Genomic DNA, 12,806 nt, shown 5'->3' with positions numbered 1-12,806 from the left:
CACTCAAATAGTCATTAAATAACCTTTTAAACATTATTACATCATTTATTCATCATATTTATCTATTCTACCCTCAAAACCCAATTTTAGCCTTTTTAGGCCTATTTTGCCAATTTTGACAATTTTACATCTTTTCATTACATTGATTGGAACTAATGGCCCATTTAAATTTAAAAATGACCTCATAGGTCTCATTAGCTTCCTCCCATGCCCTGTATCATCATATGACCCCTTGAACTCACTGTTCTCAGGGTGCTCCTGCACCAGATTCGTTGCAAGTCCCTTGTGCTGGGTGTGACTCTTCCTTAGGTTTGATCTACTGGGTGCTGCCATGTTGTATTTTAAGGGGGAAAGGCATGGATTTTATGCATTTATTGAGGGTTATTATATTGGCACCGTGAGAGATTTCCATCTCTACTTTAGCGTGACTTTTCTCTGGCTGGGCACTACCATGAGAACCTCCTCCTTGAATCTTTTTCTTTGAATGATCAAAAGAAATCAATAGTTTTAGGTGCATACTTTCACCTTAATTCTGAAAGTCGATTCTCTAAAAATATTTCCCATTATGACTGAAAGATTTTCTAAAATTATTTTCCATAATTCTGAAAGTATTTTCCATAATTCTGAAAGTATTTTCCATAATTCTAAAAGATTTTCTCAAATTATTTTCCATAATTCTGAACGATTTTTTGAAATTATTTTCCATAATTCTTAAAGATTTTCTGAAATTATTTTCCATAATTCTGAAAGATTTTCTGAAATTATTTTCCATAATTCTGAAAGATTTTCTGAAATTATTTTCCATAATTCTGAAAGATTTTCTAAAATTATTTTCCATAATTCTGAAATATCTCAGACAATACTTTCCATAATGATGATTTCCTGAAATAATTTTCCATAATTCTAAAAAAATATCTCAGAAAATACTTTGCAAAAAAAAAAGAATTGCCATGGGGTTCTTACGTGTGATTCCTTTGTCATGTTGGGACTGCACTGCATCTTCTCTTGGGAACTGTTACATAATCATGCCTTTATCTCTTGAGAAGAAATTATTCTCTGATAACCACTGATAAATCTAGAAAGGATTAAAAATGTCTGCATTGTATAGTGTGGATCTCTCTTTTTTCTGTAAACTCTTGCAACATGCTGCATTGTTGAAAGATATCTGCATTTCGCCATTATTGATTGGAAATTATAAATGTCTGCGTGCCTTGAGTTTTTTGATATACATTTTCAAGCCATTGTTTGCTATTAACTATACGTGATTTGCCCCATTTTATGTCAAACTTGCACATTAATGGCTTGGACTGCTGAAACATCACCTTTATAACAGTCTTTGTTTGCCATTGTATCTGTTGGATATGACTATCTGTAAATTGATGACAACAATAGCTCCCTCATGAAATTTGTTGAATGTATTACCTATCATCTGCATCCTTTCTAGACCTCATTTCATTCTTGGGTCATAAAATAATACCACAACTGGAAGTGCAATTGATAGAAATTAGTTGTGATCAGCTCTCTTCCAGGCTTAAAGTACACCACTTATCATCCTTTGATGTCTTGACAAATAATTTCTTCTTATAAGTCAAAAATTCAGTTGTATAAAGTGTGTATATTATGATCCATCATGCAATATTTGAAATATGGTTATGACTATAACCATTTCTAAACACTGCCAAAGGAGGCCTCTAGAACTATGTATTCTCTTGCCTGCACAAAACTTGTGATACAACCTTCATATTTCATATTTCTCTGACCTTGCACCAGGCCTATCACTTACTTATCACAATGACTGCTGTTACACATTGTGACTGGATCTGCACTTATCTTCCTTGACTACAAATTTTTATACACTGTGACTGATTTATAATTGAGGATTGTTGTAGGAAGGCTATCCTCCTATTATTTGTCATGGTATTCATGCATAGACTGCCAAAATGCCTTATCATTGTATTAGCTTTTGATTCTTACTATCAATTTTCTTAACTGTCAGCTTGGAGAACTTCTAAACCACTGTCTTTTGAAAAATTCTAAAATATCTATGCATTGCTACCTTATGTGTTGTATTATCTTTTGTAGTGCAATCTTCTATAATTCTCCTGTATGATTGTCTTCGTGAATGAGTTCCCCTCACTTATGATAGTATGCTGGTGTTTACATTTAGGACTCTCATGTTCCTACCAGCCTAATGCCATGAGCGACATGTACTCCTTTATTGTGACCACCGTAGGAGATGGGTAAGGATTGTTTGACTAATGTCATAATAATTTGTCCCTAATGTCATACATGTTGAGGTCAACCCTTGTGGGAGACCATTTTTCCCACATGCACATATTTAATTGAAGTGATCAACAATAAAACTTTACCTGTATCTACACATTGGATAAATTGTTAGATAAAAACTATGAATTTTTAGATATGTTTCCTGTTGTTTCTGATACGTACAATGATTGGACTGGGTACAATGCATTGTAGGAGTGGATTGTGCATGCATTGATGATGTATATGCAAGGATATGGTATCCCGAGCTCTAATGCAATTCTCTTATCTTCTTGTAGACACTCAGAGCAGTAGGGGACCTCTGCAAAGGAGCTAGATATGAAGCTACTCAACTGTGGGGGTTCATCATTATGAGGCAATGATAGATCCCTTATCTTTGTTTATATTTTATTTTTACATGCATCATTTTCTTGTATAATGCATCATAGGTAGTGATTCCCATGGATTGTGTGGGAGCATCTCATTTAACATTTATGAATAAAGAAAAATGCTTTTTTCAAATATGCAATGTTGTATGGTTCTTGATTGGTTGTGAACACTTGCATTTAATTTGAATTCTTTTTAGCATTCTATAGTATCTCTTGGCAAAACACAAACAACAAACATGTTCCCTTAAAACTATAAAACTTGACCAACTCCACCTGATTGAGCTGGGGAATGAAAATGAGTAACGATAACATGTTCTCTTTAATACTTCCTTTACAAACAAATTAGTTTCACTTAACAATTATTTGCATATTAATGTACCTCACGTAAGATAGAATTTAATTATGTTACAACTATATTATACATGGAGAATTCCTTAATGTAAACATACAATTTTCTCCCAATAACCAATATGAACTTTTAAACCCATAGCCCCTTTTTATTATCTAAAAACACATAAGCATCATAAGGCCCACACAAGGGCTCAAGAAGTCACAACCTTTTCTCTCACAAAAAGAAAACTCAAATCTAAGATAATTACACATATCCCAAACATTTTAGTTTCTAGAGAGAGAGAGATGGGAGGAAAGGTGATAATAATTCAATTTGCTATGAAATAAGCATTCAATATCTACCATACAAGTCCTTCAAGTGGACAACACTAAGCTAGATCATAATCTTAACCAAGCACAATTCGCACTTTCAGATTCAAGACAAGCACTGACCAACCGAAATGGATTAGTCTAAAGAGTACAAAAATCAATAAGGAAGGTACACAAGACTCTCTTTCAGAATATGAGTAATCATAGACCAAGACAACAATAAGAAAACAAAGCACAATCAATCACTCAAAACACCAACATCAAGAAGATGAAAACAAGGTGTGAACACACACGTTACACACAAGTTTAGGTCTGCTCAGTCACTCAAATACAAAAAGGAGGACAAGCATACACATAAGGTCAATACACCTCACACCAACTACGGGCACAAGCGACACCAGAGATCCCAATGTTTGCAACTTGGCTCTCATACCAAATGTAATGCCTCGCCAGGAAACCACGAAGGGATTAAGCCAAAACACAAGAATAAAGTGCAATTTTTTTAAAAAAGTTAAACACAACATTAAGATACAATGAGATATCAAGGTTCAGATTACACGGTGGAAGACATCAACTAACACCTAAAGAGTTTCCCAACGTGATTACTTAATTACACATTTAACTTAACTCACGCAAATAAATCCAATTAAGCTTACTAACTTAATGATAAGATAATACTTAACAAAGGATAATTTCTTTTAGAAGATGAAAATATAAATCACAAGATAAGGTTCATCCATTGAGATTTATCTATACCCTTCATTCATATCTTTTTATTTAAATTTAAGTCATCCATCTAATTTAACAACACACTTGAATTTTATCATAAACTAATGAGATCTTTCCATGCATACTTAATTTCCTTAACAATAACTAGATATATTCCATTATTTTAATCTACATTCTTTCATGATTAAATTACTACATTTAATAGATGACCGCATACATGCATTTACGATTACTTTCATCTTATCCACTTTATACATTCTAACATAATGCTATCCATACATGTTAAAACTAAACATGAATCATAAGAATATAAGCATCACATAACACCAAATTGATATCAGAGTTCAACCCTAAAGGGCTACATCTTTGGGTTTGCTCAACTACAAGACCCCTCTGATCATTAATAAGTTAAGAATACATGAGGTTCACATCATTTACAATCCTGCCATCAAGGTGAACATAACCAGTATACAAATGACCACATTGGTCAATAAATACATAAATGATCCCCGAATAGGAAAGGATCCAACTGAACATAATCAAGAAAATACAAAGGTCCACTGGAGCATCCACAAAACTAACTCATCACTACCCAAGGTCTAGCATGAAATTAGGTACTCACAAGGGCATAAAGACCATGACGACTCCACAAACGTGCTCCTGTCAAGACAACAAAACACACTAGCAAACATAGGGACAAGTGTCATCACACAACTTGGTATGGTTACCTTGGTAGGTCTTCATAGGTTCTGGCCCCATACACTGGGTTACTTTGGCAACCTAATCCGAACCTCCGACCCATCCAAGCCTCATGTGGACCCGAACATCCCTTCATGAAGACAAGAATGATAGTTGGCCATTTCAAGCCTTCTCACAGCATGTTGAGTCTATACTAGTACTCATCCCATGTGTGAGGCACAATTATCTTACTTAGTGATTCATTAACTAACACTCTAATATGCTTTTAGGTTATCACTTATTAGACACACTTCCAATGGGTTACCCAGCAGCCACTTTGGGCACGACCCCCAATCAAAACCCACTTTCCCATACAACACTAGACTATACTCAAACGAACTCAAAAACCAAGAAATACACATGGTCAAACCAACAGAGTTCAAAATGGAGGAAACAACCATCTAGCCAAACACGACTCAAATGAGGTGCAGTTACAGACGGTACTCTAACTAGAGACCTGACCAACTATGGTCAAGCACAAATCATATTCGACACCCGCATAAAGGATATGGCCAAATACAACACCACCACAAATCAACAGTCAAACTCAAGATCGAGGACAGAAACAAGTACCCCAAATCAATCCATATGACAGGGTCCAATCAAACAAAGCAAGGCTTGCCACTACTTCAGCAAAAGTGAAAACATAAATTAAAACTTGCAAAGGCAATAATCGGTAGATACAATCCTTTTCCAAATTGATTTAAACATTAAATGTTGATCAAGTTTTCTAAATGATCTAAGTTAGATTGCAGCTATCTACCTCATCTAGGTACAGGTCGTTCTTGGTATTCTAACTCTCTAAATTTCATTTGCATCGAACATACATAAATGTGTCATTATGAGTTTTAAACCAAGTTCACATGAATATATTTAAATTAACATTAACCGAATAAATATGCTATTTAATCTTCAATTAAAACATCATTGACATACTGGTTTGGAAACATACTCTCCAAATTCGTCTTTTCTAGAACCAAGTTACACTATACAGATCAAGGAAATATATATTTAAAGAAACCAATTATAGATAATCCATTCCCAAATTAATAAATTATGTCCTTACACATATATAAAAAATACAAAAATTAAATATTAATTAATATATATATTTTTTAATCCACGATTAATAAAATATAAACAATTATAAATTAGTAATAGAACAATTTTTTTTTTTAAGTATTAATTAATATATATATGTATATATATTAATATATAAATTATCACCATTAACATATATCTAAAATATACATTAATTAATAATTAATAATTAATATATAGTAATAAAATATATTAATTTAAAACTTAATAAAAATCATACATTTTAAAACCACAAATTTCATTTAACATATTATATATATATTTTATATATATATAAAAAAAATATTAAAACAAAACATTTTAACAAAATGGAAAAAGGGGGGGGGGGGGGGGGGGGGGGTTCCATGTGGATCCCATGTGGGCCCCATGATAGCTCACGCTACCATTGGTAGTGCTGCTACCAAATGGTAGCAGGCCGCTACCTTTGGTAGCACTGCTACCAATTGGTAGTAGCCGCTAGTCTTGGTAGCATGCTATCTCCCCATGTGGTGGGGGCTTTCCCTGCCATGTGGGTTTGCTATTTATTTTATTTTTTATTTTTTAAATATTTACCGTAAAAAACATACAGTAAAAAAAATAGTCTCCCAGAGACTTTAAATTTTAATTTTATTTTTAGAAAGCATGGGTTTCTAACATTTCCAAATACCTAGATTTAGGAAGGGTAATCTCTCCAAAACAATACCATACTAGCATAATGATAAGGATTAACATCCATTATCCAAACCCAGGCAGATTTCTTTGATTGAAGCTTGACTTAAAAAGCATTAGTTTGGAATTTAAACAAACTTTTATTGTAAACAAGGCAACTCAAGTTTATTTTTGATTCTAAAACAACCAGAGCAACCATAATCTAAACTTGGAATGGAAACAGAACAAGAGTTGATTGGATTGGAATTAAAATTACAACTGTTTCATTTCCCCCAAATAGATGAGATTTTTAATCTTCACAAACAGATTTATTCAAAAATCCAAAACAAATTTTTTAAAACAAGAAGCCAATGAAATAAACCAGAGGCCTACGTGGCTCAACAATCCTGGCAAGATTGAAGAAGAGCCCAATTCTCTAGCTCAAGAAATTCCTTCTCCTCCCAAAACCCCCAAATTTTTCCATCCAAAATATTTTCTAAAAAAAACAATCTCCCATATTTTTCCAAAAACCTAGGTTAAATGGGAGAAGTTTGACCAAATTTTTTATTTTGGATTTAAATTTTTTATTTAAAATAAATCACAAAAAACATTCTTTTAAACTATATCAATAAATTAAACTTGCCTTTCAATTTAAAATTGATTTCCTCAATTAACTAAAATTAACCTTTCTATTTCCAAAATGCCAACAAGATTAAATTAATTCTATTGCAATTAAATTTAAATCTTGTTTTTCCAACCGCATAAACATAATAAATTTAACATTAAAATTAACCATTTAATTGAACTTGCTACCAACCTGAATTGAGCAATCAATTAACGATTAATCACATAAAAAGAGAGCCTATTTAATTTAGTCCCCAAAATACTAATGCTTAAACACAAATTAAATCAATTTAAATATGAAGGATTAATTACTTGATTTAACCACACACAAAACACGCAACCCAAGAAAGTCAAACGAATAGATGACCCGCAACCCAACCAAAGGGAATACCGACGACGACTAATAATGCTCACTTGAGCACGACTATGGTCAAACGAGGGTCTTTCGACCAGCTAATCCAACTGCAAGGATCAAAGAGGTAACTCAAACCTGCGAACCCAGGTGGGGACGAACCTTGCACCCATGCGGTATTGTACCTGATATCTCCTACAACCAAGAGTCATACATGCATACATATATAAACTTATTGAAAGTGTTAGCCCAAGATAATAATATGAAATAGGAGAATTAATAACTTGCATACAAATTGGTGTGAAAACCACATTAACAGGTATGCACTAAAATCAAAACATCTAACTATAATCATTATATTATGATAAACTAACCAAGGTAAAACCGAGATTAGAAATTGATTAGGGCAGGGGTACTAGAACAAATCCCATACTTAGAATTTTTCAAATTTGAAGTTTTGGAGGGAGTTTGGAGAGATTGAAAAATGAGGAGCTAATAGGAGGATTGGAGAAGAAGTGTTGATGTTGCAATTGTGGAGTAGGGGAAGACCTCAAGTTTGTTTGCAGGTGAAGTTGACATTAAACTTCATTTTTGCCTTTCTTAAAAGTGTAGAAATAACTAATATAATGTAACCTATGTTGCTATAGATTGTGGTTCTTGGAGCCCATTTTGATGTAAGGTTGATTTGATGTTTGAAACTTATTATTTCAAGTTTCTTGTTGATTTGTAGCATTTTAAATCATGATAATTTTTAGTTTGAATATGGGTGTTTGAGATGGAGACTCTCCCTACATCATGAATATAGGCTTAGAGATGAGTTTAGCTTTAAATACATATATGCACAAAAGAAATATCAAGTTTGACTCTAGTTGATGATGAGTGCTTCCCATAAACATTGTGAGAATCTATATCTCTCAACAAGTGATAGAGTAAAAAGAAAAAAATACAAGATAAAAATAATAAACCAACACATCAAAAATAATTTGATAATATTTACATGGAAAAACTTATAGCCACATAACACAGCAACACATAGTTGAGGAAGAGATGGATGAGAATAAAAAAATTAACACATTGTAGGTCCATCCTGTATAGTATGGGTGGAATTTATTGTCACTATTGAGAATTATCTTGTAGAAGGAACGAATTTTCCTTAAAATGAAGTTGCATTGATAATCCAACTACAAAAATAAACGATTTTTTTTTCATACTTGTACACTTGCAAGTTGCCAATGTTGATATCATCGCATTGGAATTGGAAATGATAATCATTTAGGCATGACAACCACAAATAATAAGAGCTGTCATCATCCTCACTTGTATGAAAAATTATAATTTTTAATCTCATTGAGAGCATAATGCATTTCAAAACTTGTATACAAATCTATAGGAAGAAAATGATTTTAATGGGTACCAAGCTAGAGTGTATCGTACTAAAATGAGACCTCAATCTATTCTATGTCATATGAGTGCTCATATTCTTAGAACCCAACTATACCAAAAATGTTGATGTAGTCTTCCAGAATTCTATCCAAAACTTGATTCGAACTCAACTGCACACCATTAGCATGCAAATTAGAACTTTGAAGTATTTCATGTGAGAACCAACCACCTTCAAACTGCCTCTTTGTTTCATATCCTTAACCACAACCTATTTTAGTAAAACTACTATTAAGATAAAATGATTTCTTCCTCTTTCTCACCCTATATACAATAGCCTTGATCATCTTGAGAACACATAGCGGTAATGGTGGAATGTAGATCAAGAGAGCCCATAAATGTATCCTTAATCTAGTCCACTTCAACACAAGATTGTTGTTCCAAACCAAGCTCTAAAGATTCACTTAAATAAAAAACTCCATGACCTAGATTGGTGGGAACATTATATAATATGTATAAAACTTTATATTCTTATTGTAATATAATATGTATAAATCTTAATCCTATACCTAGAAAAATTATTTGCCATTTTTTCTAAAATTTTGAGTCCATTCTCTTCCTAATAATGGTCTTTTATATTTTTCCATTGTTCTTCAATTTTGTGTTATAGTTAATGAATCTAGTTGAATTTTATTTCTTATTTTGGTGGTGGGCGGAGATAATAGGTGTAAAACTGTTTTTGACAGCTGTCGTCGTCTCTCCTCTAAATTATATCTTTACTTGAAATACTTCAAGATTTTCTAAGTTATGTGGATTCTAACTCAAACTCTACTTCAAACACAATAAGCTAATTTATATAAGTAGAAATGAAATACCTTTTGCTTCACAATTGTAATGATTTTCATATATCCCTTACCTTCTACTTCATCGTTCATCTATTCTTAGGCATATTCTCATTCCCTTGACAACAGAATGGATATTCACCAATTATAAAATACATCATTTCTTATGCAACTATGTTATATCTTAAATAAGTATTATTAATAAAACATCTATCAAATATAACATAGGTTAATTTTGTATACCTTAAAATAAAAATATATTCTAAATACCAAATCTTATATTAAATGAAATGGAAATACAAATAGAAATTCCCACATAACGTTCACAAATTAGAATCTGTTTGTTAGTTTATTCATAACAGAGCTTATGGAATGGAAATTCCCTTCAATCCTTGGATATGCATGGTGGTTTGGCTTGTAATTTGGGTAAAGCATACATTATGTGCAGAAAAAGTAAACACTATTCCAGCCAAAGGGGTTGCAATCTCTTTGACTGTTAAACATGACAGCATCTGGTTTGCCCGCACACCCAGCAGTATTGTAAAGGGCGATACCCTGAATTTGGTAATCAAAATTATATCCTCCACGGTAATCGCTGGTTAGAGCATAACACCCACACGCATGTCCGTCAGGGTAATCGCTGGGTATAGCATAACACTCACACGCATCACCATCCACATCCACATCCACAACCGGACCTTTAGCACATCCAGGCTGTTGATACGCAATAAAGGTACTACCTGCATAAGCTTTTTCAAACAACACCCATACCAACATTATTCCTATGCAGTTGGCAACACTAGTTTTCTTCATAACTTCACAATTAAATGCAGTTACACAGAACAATTGCTTACGTGTGGGGCTGGAGGAGTTGGGATTTGTATTTGTAGAGGAAAGGCGGGCATGTCTAGGCACAAATCTGTCTCAATAGCAGGACTAAGACAGAATATGATGTTGTGCTTTATAATAAAAAAAGAAAAAATATTAATATTTGCTAAAGGCTGAAATTGATTTTCAATGTAAAATTTCAGGTTACGTTACGTAGGACAGTTGGATGAGTTGTTTCCAATGCCTGATAATTGTTCATTGTTGTGTTTGTAGGCCGTCGTTTCCCAGACCTGCAATTGATTAGTTTTTCATTGTAGTTGATATGATGGGATTTTTTAACGATCTTTGTATCTTTAGAAGTTCATATATATATAATTTTATAAATGAAATTCTTATTATAAGATTGTCTTAAACATATTTTCAATATCTCAATATAGATATGTTAACATAGTTAAAATTTAATATCATTAATAAGTGATATAGTGGTGCAATTTATCTAAAATTATAAGTTAAATTTATTTTTATATTATGAGTTAACTTTCGTTGTAGTTTTTTTCTTATTGAGTTTTTCACGTAATTTGATGTTCTTTGTGCATTGGTGGTTATTGCCTTAACCGTCTCTACTGTTGTTTTGGTTAAGTTTATTAAGTTTGAATTTTGCTAAAGTTTAAAAGTTTGTGGAATACAGATTCACCTCCCCTTCCCCACCTCTCAATATTTTGAGTGTTTAACAAAATAACACAAGATGATATGCTAATAGAGATGGACAAATGAAATGTGTAATGAAAAAGAGAGAATAAACTCTCCTTCAACACCAAAAAGAAGATGCTTATTGGAGTGAAGATGACCATGAATCCCTCGAGTGCATCATTGATGTGTTTTTATGCACTTCAAACACAGAATAAAATACCAATGGTATTCTATCCTCTCTTGATCAAAATATTCTTGGATGCTGAATTATATGATTAACCAAGACGACACAAAGGTTTCTATATTTAGGTCTTGAGATGTGGATAGCTCAATGGTTTGATGTGTTTGGGACTTACACTGAGTACTTGAATGTTGAACTTTTGGATTTTGCAGGTGTATGAGGGAAAATGTGGTGACAAAAATGAATAACTTGAATTTAAAACACCCACACACCAATGAGACTCTTGGTGCAAGTATATGAACTAATTGAACTAGTTCAACTTCCCAAGGGGTGTCCCGTTGTTCTCTATCTCATAGGATCCCTAAAGTCAATGTTTTGCTCTCAGATCATTGAGCAAATGACTTAAGAATGACAACTCCAAGAACGAGTGATATTTGATTTATATGCATGAATGCATTCTAAGATATTGTTAGTGAACAGATTTTTCTCTTTGCATGTAAATGAATAATTTTAGGACTCTGTTACCTTCTTTTAAGAACAAATGGTTCACTGAACAATTGGGTTGGCGTTTGTTCAATCACCTCCCTCTGAATTTTTGCCTAGGTATAGCTCCCTATCTAGATTTTCATAAAGTATATATTTTTTTTTTAAACGTAGAACGCAAATGATTTTCATACCTTATAAAGAAAGGTAATAATGCAGACACATTAAATGCAATGATTTCACAATTTCATTCCGAATGCGGCAAATTGATAGATTAGACCCCCGCACGCATGCATTGAATGCATGGCGGCGTACTTTAAGAAACTGCTAGTTCCCGCAACGTGCACTTACTTTGAAAAAACCAAAGAACGACATCACTTTACAATATGGTTCTGCCTCTCTGTATTTAGCAATAAATGCACTTCTCGAAACATTAGAAACCGCGGGGCCCACCAGCATTGAACCTGTGTGAACATCTTGAACCAACTTCTTGAGTGTTCAAGTAGTTCAACAAGTTCAACACAAATATTATGTCACCGAACAAGAAAAACTTTATTAAAGAGCCGCTACAAAAACTTAGAGAAAATGTTAGTACTAAGAGCCTTTTCTGAACACTTCGGAACCTATTGAACCTAAATGAACATCTTGAACCTAGTTCAGAATGGTTCGACGTGTTCAAGGAGTACAACGAATTGTCTGAACTTGAATAAAAATGACTAGAGAAAGGACTTGAGACCACATTTAAAGACTCGAACCAAGGTAATATGGTATGAACTAGGACTCCAACATAAAAAAGTAAATTATGACCCATTCTCGGCATGAAGAATAAATGACGCGGTAACATTGGCTCTGACTGGGGATTGTATTTTTCAAAGGAAAATGCAAAGAACTCACAGACTCTGGCTTCGCAAAACATAAAA

Source organism: Cryptomeria japonica, chromosome 5 (genome assembly GCF_030272615.1).
Source record: "Cryptomeria japonica chromosome 5, Sugi_1.0, whole genome shotgun sequence".
NCBI classification, from domain to species: domain Eukaryota; kingdom Viridiplantae; phylum Streptophyta; class Pinopsida; order Cupressales; family Cupressaceae; genus Cryptomeria; species Cryptomeria japonica.
This window is presented reverse-complemented; position numbering follows the sequence as displayed.